At 41.2% G+C, this 17164-nt stretch overlaps 1 protein-coding gene across 9 annotated transcripts in view; it reads right to left on the minus strand.

Annotated features, from left to right (window-relative positions):
* Positions 1-8433, minus strand: part of UBAP2 (ubiquitin associated protein 2) — a 112786-nt gene extending 104353 nt beyond the window's left edge. For 3 of the 9 annotated variants that reach the window (XM_043566234.1, XM_043566237.1, XM_043566233.1), the window contains exon 1: positions 8307-8408. The gene's annotated coding sequence lies outside the window, so the exon portion shown is untranslated. Of the gene's footprint in view, positions 1-8306 lie in introns of all 9 variants that reach the window. The other 6 variants (XM_043566236.1, XM_043566235.1, XM_043566241.1 and 3 more) reach the window with 6 other exon arrangements.
* Positions 8434-17164: the final 8731 nt, after the last annotated feature.

A 17164-nucleotide genomic window follows, 5' to 3' on the forward strand; every position in this document is an offset into this window, starting at 1 on the left:
ATAAAAAATAAAAACAAAAGAATTATCTAACCTAAGTAACAGTAGTTATCTTGCTTATCAGATGTGACTGGCCATTATGCCTGATAATGAACAAAATAATTGCTTAAGTGGATTGTCATTATTCTACTAAAATACATATATAGGGTAAAGCAAAAACTGAGTTAGAAAAGATTTTGTGAACTGGGAAATCTAAATATGAATTTTTATCAGATATTATTAGGATTACTCTTTATATATATTCATTTATATATATTCATTTCCTAGGTATGATTATGTTACTATGATGATTTGTAAGAGAAGCTCTTTATTGTAAAGAGATATTTGCTTAGGAGGGGCACCTGGGTGGCTCAGTTAAGCGTTAAACTCTGGTCATGATCTCAGTTTGTGAGTTGGAGCCCCACATTCGGCTCTGTACTGGTTAGAGCAGAGCCCGCTTTGGATCCTGTCTCCCTGTCTCTCTGCCCCTGCCCCGTGCATGCACTTTCTTTCTCAAAAATAAATAAATACTTGGGGCATCTGGGTGGCTCAGTCGGTTAAGCATTTGATTCTTCATCTTGGCTCAAGTCATGATCTCATGGTTCGTGAGATCAAGCCCCACGCTGAGCTCCCCATGCTGCCAACACAGCACCTGCTTGGGATTTCTCTCTGCCCCTCCCCCCCCTCAAAATAAATAAACTTAAAGAAGTAAACATTTAAAAAGAGAAAGAGACACTTGCTTAGGAAATACTCAAGCATAAACGTCATGATGTTTCACCTTACTTTCAAATCAGCCTCAAAAGATGTACAAGGTAGAGAAAAAAGTCAATGTAGCAAAATATTAAGTACTGACTCCAAGTCAAAGGTATACTATGCTCTGGGGCGCCTGGGTGGCTCAGTTGGTTGAGCGTCCAACTTCAGCTCAGGTAGTGACCTCTCAGTTTGTGAGTTCAAGCCCCACATAGGGCTCTGTGCTGACAGCTCAGAGCCTGGAGCCTGCTTCGGATTCTGTGCCTCTCTCTCTCTCTCTGCCCCTCCCCAACTCGTGCTCTCTCACCTCAGGTCATAATCTCAGGGTTTTGTCGGCTCAAGTCCCATGTCGGGCCCCACTGCTTGGGATTCTCAGCCTCCCCCTCTCTCTCTCTGGCCCTCCCCGACTCATGCTGTCTCTCTCAAAATAAATAAATAAACTTGAAAAAAAAAAGCTGAAGGAAACCAAACAGAAGAATGAAAACTACAAAAAGGTCAGAAAAACAGTAACGACCAGGCATGTAGAAGACTTTGATGATGGCAGAAATATATACAAAATATCCTCAATTATAATTAACATTGACAGTTCCCACGCTCCAGTTAAAAGAGAAATCTGCAGGATATATTAGCAAAGCAAAATCCAGCTGTGTGATGTTCATAAAAGATGTATCTAAAACATACCACTAGAATTGCCTAGCGCATTTAAAAATTAAAGCAGTATGGGGCGCCTGGGTGGCGCAGTCGGTTAAGCGTCCGACTTCAGCCAGGTCACGATCTCGCAGTCCGTGAGTTCGAGCCCCGCGTCGGGCTCTGGGCTGATGGCTCAGAGCCTGGAGCCTGTTTCCGATTCTGTGTCTCCCTCTCTCTCTCTGCCCCTCCCCCATTCATGCTCTGTCTCTCTCTGTCCCAAAAATAAATAAAAAACGTTGAAAAAAAAATTAAAAATTAAAGCAGTATCAAATGTAAGTAAGGATGTGGAATTCTTATCAATTCAGTCTTGGGAATTAAATTCTGATATCTAAGATATCCATTATATGTATGCATTAAGCATCTTCCCGAGGTTTCTTGGCATCAGATGTTTAACATCCTCAAGAGAACTGAAAAAATAATCACACAATTTTCTGTGTTCTGTAGTTCAGGTGAAAAGCCTAATAAAAAATGACCATACAACACAGTTTGAGATCACCTAGTAAAGTTACACATACTCCACACAACCCAAAACTCCACTCCCAATTACAGTCTTAAGAAATCTATTTTAGGGGGAGGGTTGGGTTGTACAAATGTTCACATAGAAGTAAAATTTCTAATCATAAAAAAATGGAAATGACACAAACATTCATCACAATAGAGTAAGATGTGGCATATCCTTTTTTTTTTTTTTTCATGTTTACTTATTTATTTTGAGAGACAAGAGCCAGCAAGGGAGGGGCAGAGAGGGAGAGAGAGAATCCTAAGCAGACTGGCCACAATCAGGGTAGAGCCCAAGGCTGGGCTTCAGGCTTGATCTCAGGAAATGTGGTATCATGGCCTGAACCCAAAATCAAGAGTCTGACACTTAACTCACTCAGTCACCCAGGACCCCCAGATGTGGCACATTCTTACAATGGAGTACCATACTACTGAAAATTATCAAATTGGTAAAAACCAATATGAATGAATCTAAAACATGTAAGAGAAAAAGTATCAGAATCTCATAAATTCCACTTAACTCAAGATTGATGGGACACCTGACTGGCTCAGTTGGTAGAGCATGGGACACTCGATCTCAGGGTCCTGAGTTCAAGCCCCATGTCAGGGGGTATAGTTTACTATGAATGAATGAATGAATGAATGAATGAATGAAGCAAGCTTGAAAATGGGCAACAATAGACCATGTATTAGTTATGGGTTATATGGAATAAAAATTATTCTAAAAAATAAACAACAACAACAAAGTAGGATAATGGATACCTCTGGGAAAGAGGGAAAGGAATGCCTTGGGAGATGACAGGCTTTCAGGTAACAATGCTCTATTTCATGGGTAGTCATTTTATTTTTGTTTTTGAAAACTCTACATGTGTTTTTATATCTCATATACCTTGCCCAAAATGTATCTTTTATTTCTCAATAAAAATCATTAAGTATAAAAGTATTATTCCAGGGGCACCTGGGTGACTCAGTTAAGCTTCCAACTCTTGATTTAGGCTCAGGTCATAATCTCATAGTTCAGGCTCTATCCTGACAGTGGGGAGCCTGCTTGGGATTCTTTCTCCCTCTCTCTCTGCCACTTCACTGCTCACAATTTTTCTCTCAAGTATAAATAAAAATATTTTTTAGGGGTGCCTAGATGGCTCAGTTGGTTGAGTGTCCAACTTTGGCTCAGGTCATAATCTCACGATTTGTGAGTTAGACTCTGTCAGACTCTGTGCTGACAGGTCAGAGTGTGGAGCCTGCTTCTGATTCTATATCTCCCTCTCTGCCCCTCACTCCCCTCAGAAATAAATAAAATTTTTAAAAATTAAAAATAAAAATATTTAAAAAGCATTATTCCACTTTAAGTATGTATTACTTAACATAAAGAAAAAAAGGATTTATAATGAAATGTTAAACCATGATTAAGTCCTTTTTATCTTTTTTTTTTTTAAGTAATCTGCACCCAACGTGAGGCTCGAACTCACAACTCTGAGATCAAGAGTTGCATGCTCTTCCAACTGAGTCAGCCAGGCGCCCCATAATTTTTATCTTTTAATTTTCTCAAATTTTCTAAAATGTATTTTCTTAGTCTGATCCTAAAACATTCTGTAAGATGAAATTTTGAGAAAAGAGGAGGAAAAAAAATTAATTTGGGTCTAAAAATTATGTAATATTAGGCTTATCAAATCAATCCTAAAGCTAGTCTTTTTTTTTTTTTTTTCCTAAACCCTGTTTCAGCTAAACCTGTATTTTTTTAAGCCCACTTTACTCTCTTGTTTAATGATTTGGCAATGCTAAACACCGTTATCAAATGAAAAATCCCACGCTTCAAAGAGCACACATTCCAGCCAGGTAGACACACAATACAGGTAGCACTATACACCTTGCCCAAGCCCATGAGGTTGTGAAGATATTTTAGGTTTTCATCTGCCTAACCTGGAAAGCAGCATGTTATGGTGCCAAGAACAGTCAGTCAGAAGGCCTACAACCTCCTCAGTTGAGACTGAGTGTTCAGAGTGTTTTTTTATGGGGATGAAAGGGCACAAGGAGGCAGAAAAAATGGAGAGAAAACACAGGGAAGAGAAATAAAAGGGAGTGGAGAGAATTAAAAGACACAGGGAGAAAAACATCATCAACAAGAAGCAACTCCGAGCTTCCAAAAGTCTTCACACAATATCTAGGACTGATCTGATCAGAAAATTAAGACTACATGTAAAAAAAAAAATGAGTAAAGAGTAACATTGTTAAGTATTATTGGACTGTGTGCATACACTATAACTTTAAATGAGATAGTTCCTATGTGATATTTTACTTAAAAACAAGTTAATAATAACACTACACCAATAGCAAGAAACAAAGTTACAGCAACAGTAAGCTTGGAACTAAATCCAAATGAAATTCCCTCCTCTTTAAATCCTTAAAAATCTTTAAAATGAATTTTAAGTTTGAGACCCAATCAAATATATGTTCCATTACTTTTCATATTCCAAATGAAGAAAAACAGAGCTACATATTCCTAACAACTTTTCAAAGAATCCCATGTAGTTTTAAATGAAACACCTACTCCTTTATCCAAGTCCGGTTTCATAAATTAACTCCATGGGGCTTAAACTCCCAATCCCAAGATCAAGAGTGGCATACTCCACCAACTGAGCCAGCCAGGCATCCCTAATTTACTTTTTTTTTTTTTTTAATTTTTTTTTTTTCAACGTTTTTTATTTATTTTTGGGACAGAGAGAGACAGAGCATGAACGGGGGAGGGGCAGAGAGAGAGGGAGACACAGAATCGGAAGCAGGCTCCAGGCTCTGAGCCATCAGCCCAGAGCCCGACGCGGGGCTAGAACTCACAGACTGCAAGATCGTGACCTAGCTGAAGTCGGACGCTTAACCAACTGCGCCACCCAGGCGCCCCTAATTTACTTTCTTTAAAAAAAAATCCAGGACATGGGCTCCAGGGTGGCTCAACTGGCTAAGTGTCCTACTCTCTTTTTTTTTTTTTTTAATGTTTTTAATTTATTTTTTAAAGTTTTTTTTTCAACGTTTTTTATTTATTTTTGGGACAGAGAGAGACAGAGCATGAACGGGGGAGGGGCAGAGAGAGAGGGAGACACAGAATCGGAAACAGGCTCCAGGCTCCCAGCCATCAGTCCAGAGCCTGACGCGGGGCTCGAACTCACGGACTCCGAGATCGTGACCTGGCTGAAGTCGGACGCTTAACCGACTGCGCCACCCAGGTGCCCCTGTTTTTAATTTATTTTTGAGAGAGAGCATGGGGAGGGACAGAGACTGGGGGGAGGGGGTAAGGATCCAAAGTGGGCTCTGTGCTGACAGCAGCAAGCCCGATGCAGGGTTCAACCTCATGAACCACAACCTGAGCCAAAGTCAGAGGCTCGAGCAGGGAGCCTGCTTGGGATTCTCTCAGTCCCTCTCTCTCTCTGACCTCCCTGCTCTCTCGTACGTGCACTGCTCTCTCAAAATAAATTAATAAAAATCTCTCTCTACCCCTCCCCAACTCTCTCAAATTAAAAAATACAATATATAAGGGGCGCCTGAGTGTCTCAATCAGTTAAGCTTCCAACTCTTGGTATTGGTCAGGTAATATCTCAGGATTTGTGAGATCAAGCCCTGCATGGGGTTCTGTGCTGACAGTGCAGAGCCAGCTTGGGATTCTCTCTCTCCTCTCTCTCTCTCTGCCCCTCCCTCACTTGTGTGCATGCTCTCTCTCTCTCTCTCAAAATAAACATTAAAACAATGTTTTAAATATACATATATAAGAAAAAATACAGGACATGCAGCATCTTTGAGAAACACTAAAGAAATCTCAAAAAAAAAAAACACGGTAGAAAATATCAATATATGCAGTCTGTGTATCTGTAAAAACAAACCTGTTAAATTTGATTCTTGGACTTTAGAATGAAAAAAAGGATTTCATTCCTAAATATTCAACAGTTGGGTCAAAATTATTTCAAAACCAGCTACAGGCATATATGGTTGATATTCCCTGTAAGTCTTCCCTCTCTTTGCCTTCCTTCAAGTTACATCTCCAATCTCCTTTGGGGCAGAGGTAGGGGGAGACAACTGCTTCCAAGACCTATCAGTGATCCACACCATCTTACCAGTCAACACCACCAGTACAATACGTCCCACTTTTAAAGGGCATTCCATTTACTCAAATTAATTAAGGGCTAACGGGTATTTGCTGACCTCGTAAAGATTAATAAACAAAATATGACAGATGTAACAACAGGAACTTCACAGTCTGTGAATTCATGTAGGCTCCTTTTGAGCAGGCATTTGCTTACACCAAAAAAAAGTGCCTAATAACAACAAAAACTTAATCATTTTAAAAAAAAGACTGGAGGATCAATACTTGAAGACTAATACTTTCAAAGAAAACGCTCCACTTCAGACCAGTTCAAAACTTCAAGATTGGTTTATACCCTCTACATACAGTATATGATTAAAGGAGTAGAGAAAGCAACCAGTTCCCACTATAATTAACCCACAGGGCATAAGGCATATTGAAATTAACCCATTCTTCTCCATGTTCTCCTACCATTTCTCCCTCAACAGTAAGTCACTAACACTGACACCGCTGTTGAGCACTGCACAGGCTGCATCAGTTACCAGGAAAGGGAAGCAGAGTTGTTATTGTTGTTCTAGCCTTGTTCTAAGGCAGCTCCATGTGACTGCGGCCGGTCCAGCCCACATTTAAAGACAGAGGCCAGAGGAAACCAGAACGGCAGGAAATAGGCAGGAGAGGCAATTACCACAACCTTTTCCCATGGCCTCATTGCTATGCCACCACTTCCAGCCATATTTCAATTGTAACAGAACCCCCCGCCCCCCCAGAATTAATTTGTGAGGGTCAGAAGCAACAAGGAAGCAAACAATGAAAATCACAGCTGTGGAAAACAAGCAGGACAGTGGCGGGGGAAATTTTCATCACACATGTGAACTAGGCATAAAAAACAAAAATCAGATGCAACATATGGGAAGTAAGCAGCAGAGTAGTGTGGGAAACTAATCACTTCTCCCTAATAAGAGAAGTGTTCACAGCAATGGGAGGATGATAGCTTGAGCCCTGCAGGCAGGTAAGAGATATTGGTGGACAGGACAACTCTATCCTCTCCATAGAGGGGAATTTATTCCCTTTCCTGAAACAGGTATCATCCCAATCTAGGCACCTAACACCTAGGATACAGGAGAGCTTCCTTCCATCTCCATTAGACAAACTGACACTAAAAATTAGTATATACAATTCGTGACAAAAAGTGAGGAACACACTACTGACATAACTCTTGGTTTAAAGAGGAGGTATACCATAATTGAAGAGAAAATAAAAAAGGCCTGGGTTCACCCAAGTTAATTGTATATGCCCTTCAAATAAAAGATGTTTGGATACCTTATAAAGACCTTCAAAAGCTCTCAACTGTTAGGACACACAGGGGCTAAAGACAATAAGCCTAAATACTCACAGACCATATACATCAAATAGAAGTATAAACCAATATCCAACAGAGGAAGTAGTAAACTACAAGATTATTTCAAACAGGAAATAACAGGAATGATGACAGGATTAACTCCTACAGAGAACAGAATATGAGACCAGAGTGGTAGGTCTTGAGATGCCCGGGCAAATAATCAGATTGAAAACCGAGGGGAAAAGGTGGAAAAGCCAAGTGGGAAAAGTGATTCAGAGGCAAAGAAGACAGATATAATACACTAAAGAAAGAATAACATTTTAAATACGTACAATAAAGCTTCAGTTTACAATGCGTTCTCAAAACTACATTAAAAAAAAAAACACTCTGATACAACCAGGCTAGGGGAACCGAGACTGAGGAGGAAAACTGAGTCCCCAGAGTCTAACACCAAAACCTTCCAGAACGAAAAAGGGTAGAACCTAACTATCCCTCCGAGTATGCCGGGAAAGGCTACAGAGCGCAGAAGTTGGGGTTTAAGATGTCTAGTCCCAAGACTAGTGACAGGCGTGAAAACGGAAAGGTGGTCTGTGGTCAGGATGGGGACCATCAGCGTTGAGCGGGAGCTCCAGCGGACAGGCAGGGAGGGAGAGGTGGGAGAAAAACCACACCCTCCAGGGCAGAAACCCGAAGGGGGGGAGGGGAAGGCGCCCCCTGGGGTTGGGTGGGGCCAGGCCGACTAGGACAGGGGTAGGCAGGAAGAAGCACAGGACAACCACGGGCGAGAAGGCAGGAAGGCGTCCGGGCCTGGGCATACTGAGGACGCAAGAAGCTGGCGAGGGAAGCTTGGCCCGGTCTTCATGAGTGGGCGCTGGGGCAGTACGAAGAGGGTTAGGAGAAAGAAGAGCTGAACCAGGACGAGAGAACGCACGCTGCCACGCTCAGGGCTCTGGAACAGGGAAGGAAAAAGAGGGTGCCAATTACCGCTGCTGTTCTCGCTGGACTCGGGACCAGCTGCCGCCGCCACCGCCGCTCGTTACCTGCCAATGTGCCTCTTACAAAGCGGCGGCGGCGGCAGAGGCGGCCCGGCCCGTCACGTGACCTCCGCGTCACGGGGGAAGGAGGAGCCACCACACGTAGCTAGCGCGCCGCTCATCAGCCCGCCCACAGAGCGCGTTGCTTCGCCTAGCCTCCCCCAAGCCTAGTAGGAGAGGCCAACAGCGCCGCGGCGGAGGCAGGCACGGGAAGGAATAAGGGAAATTTTATAGGATTTATCGTACTCGGAGTTGTCAGGAGAGTACTACATACCGCACCCAAGATGCCAACAACTGCAGCGTGTAGTCGCGGTGTGATGATCTCACAAGACACCAGGAGTCGCTCCCCTGCGACCGCCTTCCTCCCATCACGTGATGTGGGCCAACCACTCAAAGCAGGCCTAGCTCCCCAAACCCTGGGAATACTCTTCCTAGACCTCCGCACAGCAGAGATATTCGCCACCGCCCCGTTTCCCTCGCGAGCTCATAGACCATGCGTTTATGACTTAGTGCTGAGGGAAGGTGGAGGCGGGAAACGGTCAGCGCTGGGTTCCGAAACTAACACCAGTCGGCTCCGCTGGCCAGGTAGCTGAGCGTGGTTCCTGCTGGGAGATGTAGTCCCGGCCGGGGGGTGGGGTTCCACTACCACGTTCCCGGGCTTGCGCTCCGCCCCGCCCCCTGCGCGGGAAAACGCCAACGGCTAGCTAAGGTACACCCGTGGTGGAGGAAGCTTCAAAAGGAACTTTAACAGAGCGGGAGGGCTTCGTGGATAATATGTTGTTAAATGCGAGGGTGGAATTCTGCAGTACGAAGCTCCTTCTACGTAAATTGAGTAATGTTTATTGATCGCTTACTTCATGTCAGTGGTCTATACAACCATTTTTACTAAATCTTATGATCAACACTTTGAAGTAGGGATTGCAGCTGGTAAAGAAAGGCTTAGAGGACTTCCTGGCTGGCTCACTTGGTAGAGCATGCGACTCTTGATCTTGGGGTTGTGAATTGAAGTCCCAGGTTGGGTGTAGAAATTATTTTAAGATTAAAATACTTTAAAAAAAAAAAGGAAGAAAGAAAGAAAAGAAAGGCTTAGAGGTTCAGAAAGAAAGAAAAAGAAAGCAAGAAAGAGAAAAAGGAAGAAAGGAGAAAGAAAAAGGCTTAGAGGTTCAGGTGTTTCTGGCTGAAGAGACTCAAACCACATTTTCTGTCTCCAAGCAATGAATAACCCCTTACTCTCAAAAAGATCTAACTCCAAGAATTAAGCACAAGGGGGATAATGCTTTATACTCGTAGCATAGTGTTTTAAAGTATTTGCTCGTTAACTGACCTATTTGATCCTCAAAGGCAGTATCCCAGGCAAGTTAGGTACATGGACTTTGGAATACAGCAGGTCCTACATTAATTTGAGCTTTCCTTTGTGATAACACCACTTCACCACGTGGTGAAAATTAAATGAGATCAAGTAAAGTACCTGTTTGGCATGTAAACCCTCAATAATCAGTAGTAATTATTTTCACACCTGGTATGTACCCTTTGGGCACAACAGATATAAAAGTAAGGTGGGAAGGAAATTAGCATATACTGATCTTTGTGCAGGGCACTGTACTATTTACTAACATGCTAGTTACTAATAGACTGTTGTAGGTTAAATTGATGAATAACAATTGAAACCTTAATAGTCCTGCTTTGTTATTTATCTGAATTGATCAAAGAATGCTCAGGCTAAAACAAATAAAACTTATTATCATGACCATTCATGTGTAGATGTACCTTATCTCTCCCTTTCTGACAGTGAGCTGGAATTGTGCCAGGTCAGTTCAGTCTTCCTCCTCTTTGTATTCCTGTTTTATAGAAATGTGTGGGAGAGTCCAAGATAAAACCCTTGAGAGGCAAAGACTTAATTGAAAGAGTACAAGAAGACAATTCTGAAAGGACATATACAAACCAGATAACAGGAGCTGTCTCTGAGGAATGGGAAGGAGGGTTTGTGATTGAGGTTGCTAGTCAAAATGGACTGTAATCTAATCTATAACGTTTTAATTTTTTTAATTAGGCCCCATGCCCAATGTGAGGCTTGAACTCACAACCCTGAGATCAAGAGTCACATGGTCCACTGACTGAGCCAGCCAGGTGCCCTTAATGTTTTAAATTTTTACATGAAGAAGGTACTGGTGTTTTAATTAAAGATAAACTTTAAGAAAAGAGAGACCAGGGCTCCTGGCTGGCTCAGTTGGAAGAGCATGTGACTCTCAGCGTCTTGAGTTGCAGCCCCATGGTGGGTGTAGAGATTATAATCAATCCATCAATAAACACATACATTCATTAACTAACTTCCAAAAACAAAGAAAGAAAAAAGAGACCATGTATTAGCACTCTGAGTTGTACAAACTATGTTACTTTTTCAGTCCCTCAATTTCCTCTTCTGTAGTTATATTCAAAAACATGTCTTTTCTGTACCAGGCATACTGTGCTGGATGCTATCAATAAATTATCACTTATCAAGGGAGAAGTCCTACCTAGGACCTAGGATCAGAGAGAAAAATAAAGGCATCAAAGTCCTAAAACCTCACTGATAATAGTTATTACCACCTGGATGTAATAGAACTAACCTCTCACAATAGGTTCCCCTAAGGGATAATACTACCAACCATTTCCACGCAGCCTGACTCTGACACATTGACTCTGAAACTAATTTCAGATCCTGTAACTGCCAAAAATATCACCATCCAATTCACCAGTTTTTCATTGATTGAGTACACTTGGCTGGACTAAAGGGAGAGCATAATATGATGGAAATACACTGGAGAAATTCTCAGAAGCCTGGGTTGTTAAGTCTGTACACATGGCAGGCAATAAAGTAGGTGGTTGAAATCAGATGAGGCCCATCTCAGAAAGAACCAGTAAATGGAAAACTAAGGTATAGGAAGATCAAATCAAGGTTGTATTAACTCCAAAGCAGAATCTTCACAATCTAGATAAAACTAATCACAGTTCAAGTCTAATCTACTCAATTACAGTAAATGATATCATCAAATGCATTATACCTTGCCTGAAGGATGTGATAACTGAGTGGGAATGGTCTGTATAGAATCTTTTAAAAACAAGAAAGAAAGAAAGAAAGAAAGAAAGAAAGAAAGAAAGAAAGAAAGAAAGAAAGAAAGAAAGAAAGAAAGAAAGGAAGGAAGGAAGGAAGGAAGGAAGGAAGGAAGGAAGAAAGAAAGAAAGAAAGAAAGAGAAAAGAAAGAAAGAAAGAAAGAAAGAACCTTAAGAAGCAAAAAAAATGTACACCATGCAGGGAAAAGGGTAGCATAGAACATTTTGGTCCCTTTGGCAGGTCTCTCCCTTCAGCAGATAGAGATGGGTGTTCCATGCCTATTAACCATAGGATCACCCACATTTCCCTACCTGTGTTCCATATCACCAACAACCTTCTAATGAGAATTTGGCTTCTTGGGGTCACCTGGGTTGCTCCCATGGTGGAACATGAGACTCTTGATCTTAGGGTCATTGTGAGGAATAAGGAAGATGATTCATTTTCAGAAATACCAAATAAAAGCTCTGCTGTCTAGTTAACAATAGGTTTACAACTTATTGGAAATATGTATGAACCTCCCCATGCACACAATGGAGTCCCAAACTGGTGGACACTTCACTTCCTGGTTCTTCCCCTCTCCATTTCACAGACTTATTTTCACAGGCTTTGCAATGGGCATGCACCAAAGAACTAAAGACTCTGCATCACCTCAAGCGATGTACATTTTATTCCAATCAGACTACTTCTTGGCTTACATGGGCATAGGTGACTTCCAGGTAAGGCTATAACCTCTGTAGTACTTAGCCAATGATGAATCAGGAGAGGAACTTACACACTAGGAGATAAATTGCCTGCTGTAACTGACTCAACTGTGCCTGTCCGTCAAACACCCACTCTTGCAAGAATGTTGATTTAAAGCCTCGCTTCACTGTGCTCTGAGTCTCTGAATCCCTCCTTTGACTGGATCAGTGGGCTTACTTCTCACAGTCATGAGTTCAAGCCCCATGTTGAATGTATTAAAAAATAATAATAAAAATGAGTTTTAAAATAATTTGGCTTTGGCTCAGTTGGTTAGGGGTGCAACTCTTGATTTTGGCTCAGGTCATGATCTCACAGTTTCATGAGTTCAACCCCCACTCTGGGCTCTGCACTGCCGCTGCAGAGCCTACTTGGGATTCCCTCTCTCTCTCTCTCTCTCTCTCTCTCTCTCTCTCTCTCTCTGCCCCTCCCCTGCTTGAGCTCTGTCTCTCTCAAGATAAATAAACTTAAAAAAATTTTTTTGGCTTCTTGTGAAGATTTTCCTCCAAAGGTGTTAATGCACTGTCCATGTTATTTTGCTTGCTGAAAATTAGTGTAATGACTATATAACAATTTGGCATACGCCGTCAGTTTTTGAGTTACGTTTATTCCTAAAAGCAGCTGAGCTGTGGGCAAGCTGACCTTTGAAAGCAATAAACAAATACTACCATTGTGTGGGACTTATGAGGAATAGCCAAAAAGACTCCCTGTAACACTATTGTGTCTCATTTCTCTAAAAGCCCAGTTCCCTCCTAATTAATTAATAACTTGTCCTTTTTAAGCCTGTTTCTTGATCTACATAAAGGAGTGCAATTCTGTTTACTTTATATGGCACTGCCAGCTTCATGGAAGATACTGCATATGAAAGTCCTCAGAAAATAATTGGACTATAAGAATTGTTAGGAACTGTTATTACCAGGAAGAACATTATTTGTTTTCATCAGTACTTATATAACCCTAGTCAGTGGTTAAGGCTTGCATTCTAGAGGAATTCAGGAAGGCCTGGATTCTAGAACAGAAGTCAGGAAACAACTCGTGGGCCAAAGCTCCTTTTTGTCTACAACCCGCCAGTTAAGATTGTTAGCTTTTTCTTTCTTTCTTTCTTTCTTTCTTTCTTTCTTTCTTTCTTTCTTTCTTTCTTTCTTTCTTTCTTTCTTTCTTTCTTTTCTTTCTTTCTTTCTTTCTCTCTCTCTCTCTCTCTCTCTCTTTCTTTCTTTCTTTCTTTCTTTTAAGTAAGCTCTATGTCCAATGTAGGGCTTAAACTCACCAACCTGAGATCAAGAGCCTCATGAACTCTATTACCTGAGCCAGCCAGTTGCCCAAAAGTCCAATGTTTTTGTTTTGTTTTTTGCTTTGTTTTAAAGTAAACTCTTGCCATTTTGGGGCTTGGACTCATGACCGCGAGATCAAGAGTCATATGCTCCGTTGGCTGAGCCAGCCAGGTGCCCCTTATTAGCCATTTTTAAATGACTTAAAAAAAATCAGAAGAATAATATTTCATTATTATTACACACAAAACTTAGGCAAAATTCAAATTTTAGTCTATTAAGTTCCACTGTAACTCAACCATGATTATTCTATGATTATTATTCTAGTCTATGACTACTTTCATGCTACAATAGCAGAATTGAATATCTATAACAAGCTAAGTAACCCAGAAACCCTAAAATATTTACTGTCTGGCCTTTCACGCAAAAGTTTGCCAATCCCTGTTCTAGAAGAATCTAATTGTGTGACTTTAGGCAAGGTACTTAAACTCACTCGTCCTGTCTTCGTTTTCTCATCCGCAAAATGGGGATAACAATAACTACCTCAAAGAATTGTCAGGATGATTAAAAGAGCTCAATATAATGTTGGGTTTGCACCTTTTTTTTTAATGATTTTAATTTTTCTAATGTTTATTTTTGAGAGAGAGAGAGTAAGCGCGAGAGAGAGCGCGCAAGTGGAGGAGGGGCAGAGAGAGAGGGAGACATGTGGAAGCAGACTCCAGGCTCTGAGCTGTCAGCACAGAGCCCGACGTGGGGTTTGAACTCACAGACTGAGATCATGACCGGAGCCGAGGTTGGGTGCTTAACCGACCAAGCCACCCAGGCGCCCCTGGAAATGACTTTTTTTTTTTTTTTTTTTTAAATTTTTTTTTCAACATTTATTTATTTTGGGGACAGAGAGAGACAGAGCATGAACGGGGGAGGGGCAGAGAGAGAGGGAGACACAGGATCAGAAACAGGCTCCAGGCTCTGAGCCATCAGCCCTGAGCCCGACGCGGGGCTCGAACTCACAGACCGCGAGATCGTGACCTGGCCGAAGTCGGACGCTTAACCGACTGCGCCACCCAGGCGCCCCGGGAATGACTTTTTTTAAGTAAATGATTTTTTTTTTAATTTTTTTTTTCAACGTTTATTTATTTTTGGGACAGAGAGAGACAGAGCATGAACCGGGGAGGGGCAGAGAGAGAGGGAGACACAGAATCGGAAACAGGCTCCAGGCTCTGAGCCATCAGCCCAGAGCCCGACGCGGGGCTCGAACTCACGGACCGCGAGACCGTGACCTGGCTGAAGTCGGACGCTCAACCGACTGCGCCACCCAGGCGCCCCAAGTAAATGATTTTTTAAAGTAACCTCTACATCCAACATGGGGCTCGAACTCATGACCCAAGATCAAGAGTTGCATGCTCCACTGCCTAAGCCACACAGGTGTCCCTGTGTCTTTTTTATTTTAATCCCTTTTGACTGGAACCTACAAAACCTACAAGAGGAGATAAATACACACCTATATAAAACTGAAAATGTTTTACAAAACAATATCTATTCATATATTTATGTACTCTGAGGGCTTTAGTATACACTTCATCTAGCATTCCTTAATGTTAACATTTTACATAATCATGGTACATTAAACTCTGATAGTTTTTATTTTTTTCTATTTCTGTTTTTAAAAAATATTTATACCTAAAACTACTATAATGCTGTATGTTAACTACATTGGAATTAATTTTTTTTAATTTTTAAATGTTTATTTATTTATTTTGAGAGAGAGAGTGGGGAGTTTCAGAGAAAGGGAGAAAGAGAATCCCAAGCAGGTTTTCATGAACTGAGATCATGACCTGAGCCAAAACCAAGAGTCAAATGCTTAACCAACTGAGCCACCCAGGTGCCCAAAATAAAAAATTGTTTAAGTAGAATTTTCAATGGCCAAAAATGGAATAATTTGAGCAACAAAATAAATAATGATAGTACTTGGGGCACCTGGGTGGCTCAGTCCATTGAGCGACCAACTTCAGCTCAGGTCATGACCTCGCAGTTGGTGAGTTCAAGCCCCATAACAGGTTCACTGCTATCAGCCTGTCAGCAGAGACCTCACTTCAGATCCTCTGTCCCTCTCTATCTGTCCCCTCCTACTTGCGCCCTCTCCAAAATAAATACGCATTAAAAAAAAAAACATTTAAATAATGATAGTATTTGATTATGACTTGAACAAATATCAGTGAGTCAATACTGATATAAATAAGTGGATGCATAAATACAGAGAAGAAATAACTCTTCTTTTTTTTTTTTTTTTTCATTTTTAATTTGAGAGAGAGAGAGACTGAGAGCCAGGGAGAGGGGCAGAGGGAGAGAGAGACTCTCTAAGCAGGTTCCATGCTCAGCACAGAGCCAGTCTCGACTCCATCCCATGGACCCTGGGATGATGACCTGAGCTGAGATCGAGTCATGACCTTGAGAACAAGAGTTACAGGCTCTACCAACTGAGCCAGCCTGGAGCCCCTTTAAAAAATTGTTTTAAATAAAAAGTAATTAGGAGGACAATTTATTAACAACCTGGGAGAAAGAGAGCTATACTGTTACTCCTTATACCAAAATGATTTGAAGAGGGTAACGGTTTACATTTACTGTAAAGGTAAATATTTACTGTCTGTTAGGCCCAGTGTTATATATGTCCATCGTATTTTTATCCTAATTATAATTATATAGGCAGGTATTCTGATTTTATAAAACAAAGAGAAGAGGATGCATTAAATAGCATACCCAGGATTCTAAATGTTGACTACAAAGCCTGTGCTCTTTCAACCCACTAAACCAGGCTGCCACTCTATATAAAACTGTCAAATAATTTTTTAAAACATTGAAAAGTGTGAGGCGACTGGCTGGCTCAGTTGGTAGAGCATGTGACTCCTGATCTCCGGTTCATGAATTGGAGAGCCCATTGTTGAGGGTCAAGTTTACTTTAAAAAAATTTTTTAAAAGCTTGAGGAAAACAGAAATGGCTGAGTAATGGAGATGCAAAAAAGGAAATAAACAACATATGAAACTACTCTTGAATAGAAAACTCTTTTTAAACGTTTATTTATTTTGAGAGAGAAAGAGCAAACATGCACTCATGAGTGGAGAAGGGCAGAAAGAGAGGGAGAGAGAGAATCCCAAGCAGGTTCTACACTGTCAGCACAGAGCCCAATGCAGGGGGCCTGAATCCACGAACCATGAGATCATGACCTGAGCTGAAATCAGAGTCAGATGCTTAACTGACTGAGCCACCCAAGTGCCCCTTGAACAGAAAACTTTTCTATGTAACATTTAAAATTTTTGGGGGGGTGCCTGGCTTACTCAGTTGGAAGGGCATGTGACTCTTGATCTCTGGGTCATGAGTTTGAGCCCCATGTTGGGTGTAAAGACGACTTAAATTAAAACAAAAATATTTAATAAATAAAAATAAATTTTAAAATAAACAGTAGATCTGGGGGAGAAACAGAACAAATTTTTTAATAATTAACATTTTTACTGTAAACAAAAGCTCATAAAAATTGACAAGAACACTGAAATTTCTGTAAATAAGTGGACAAAGCTTATCAACAATTCCTAAAAGAGGGAATAGAGGTAATCAACAAGCATGGAAAATGTTTTGCTTCACAATTTTTTAAGTGAGTTATAACAGTAACATGCATTTTTGTCTATCAAATTAATAAAGAGTAGGGGTAACTGAGC

The sequence above is a fragment of the Prionailurus bengalensis genome, chromosome D4 (genome assembly GCF_016509475.1).
Source record: "Prionailurus bengalensis isolate Pbe53 chromosome D4, Fcat_Pben_1.1_paternal_pri, whole genome shotgun sequence".
Lineage (NCBI taxonomy): Eukaryota > Metazoa > Chordata > Mammalia > Carnivora > Felidae > Prionailurus > Prionailurus bengalensis.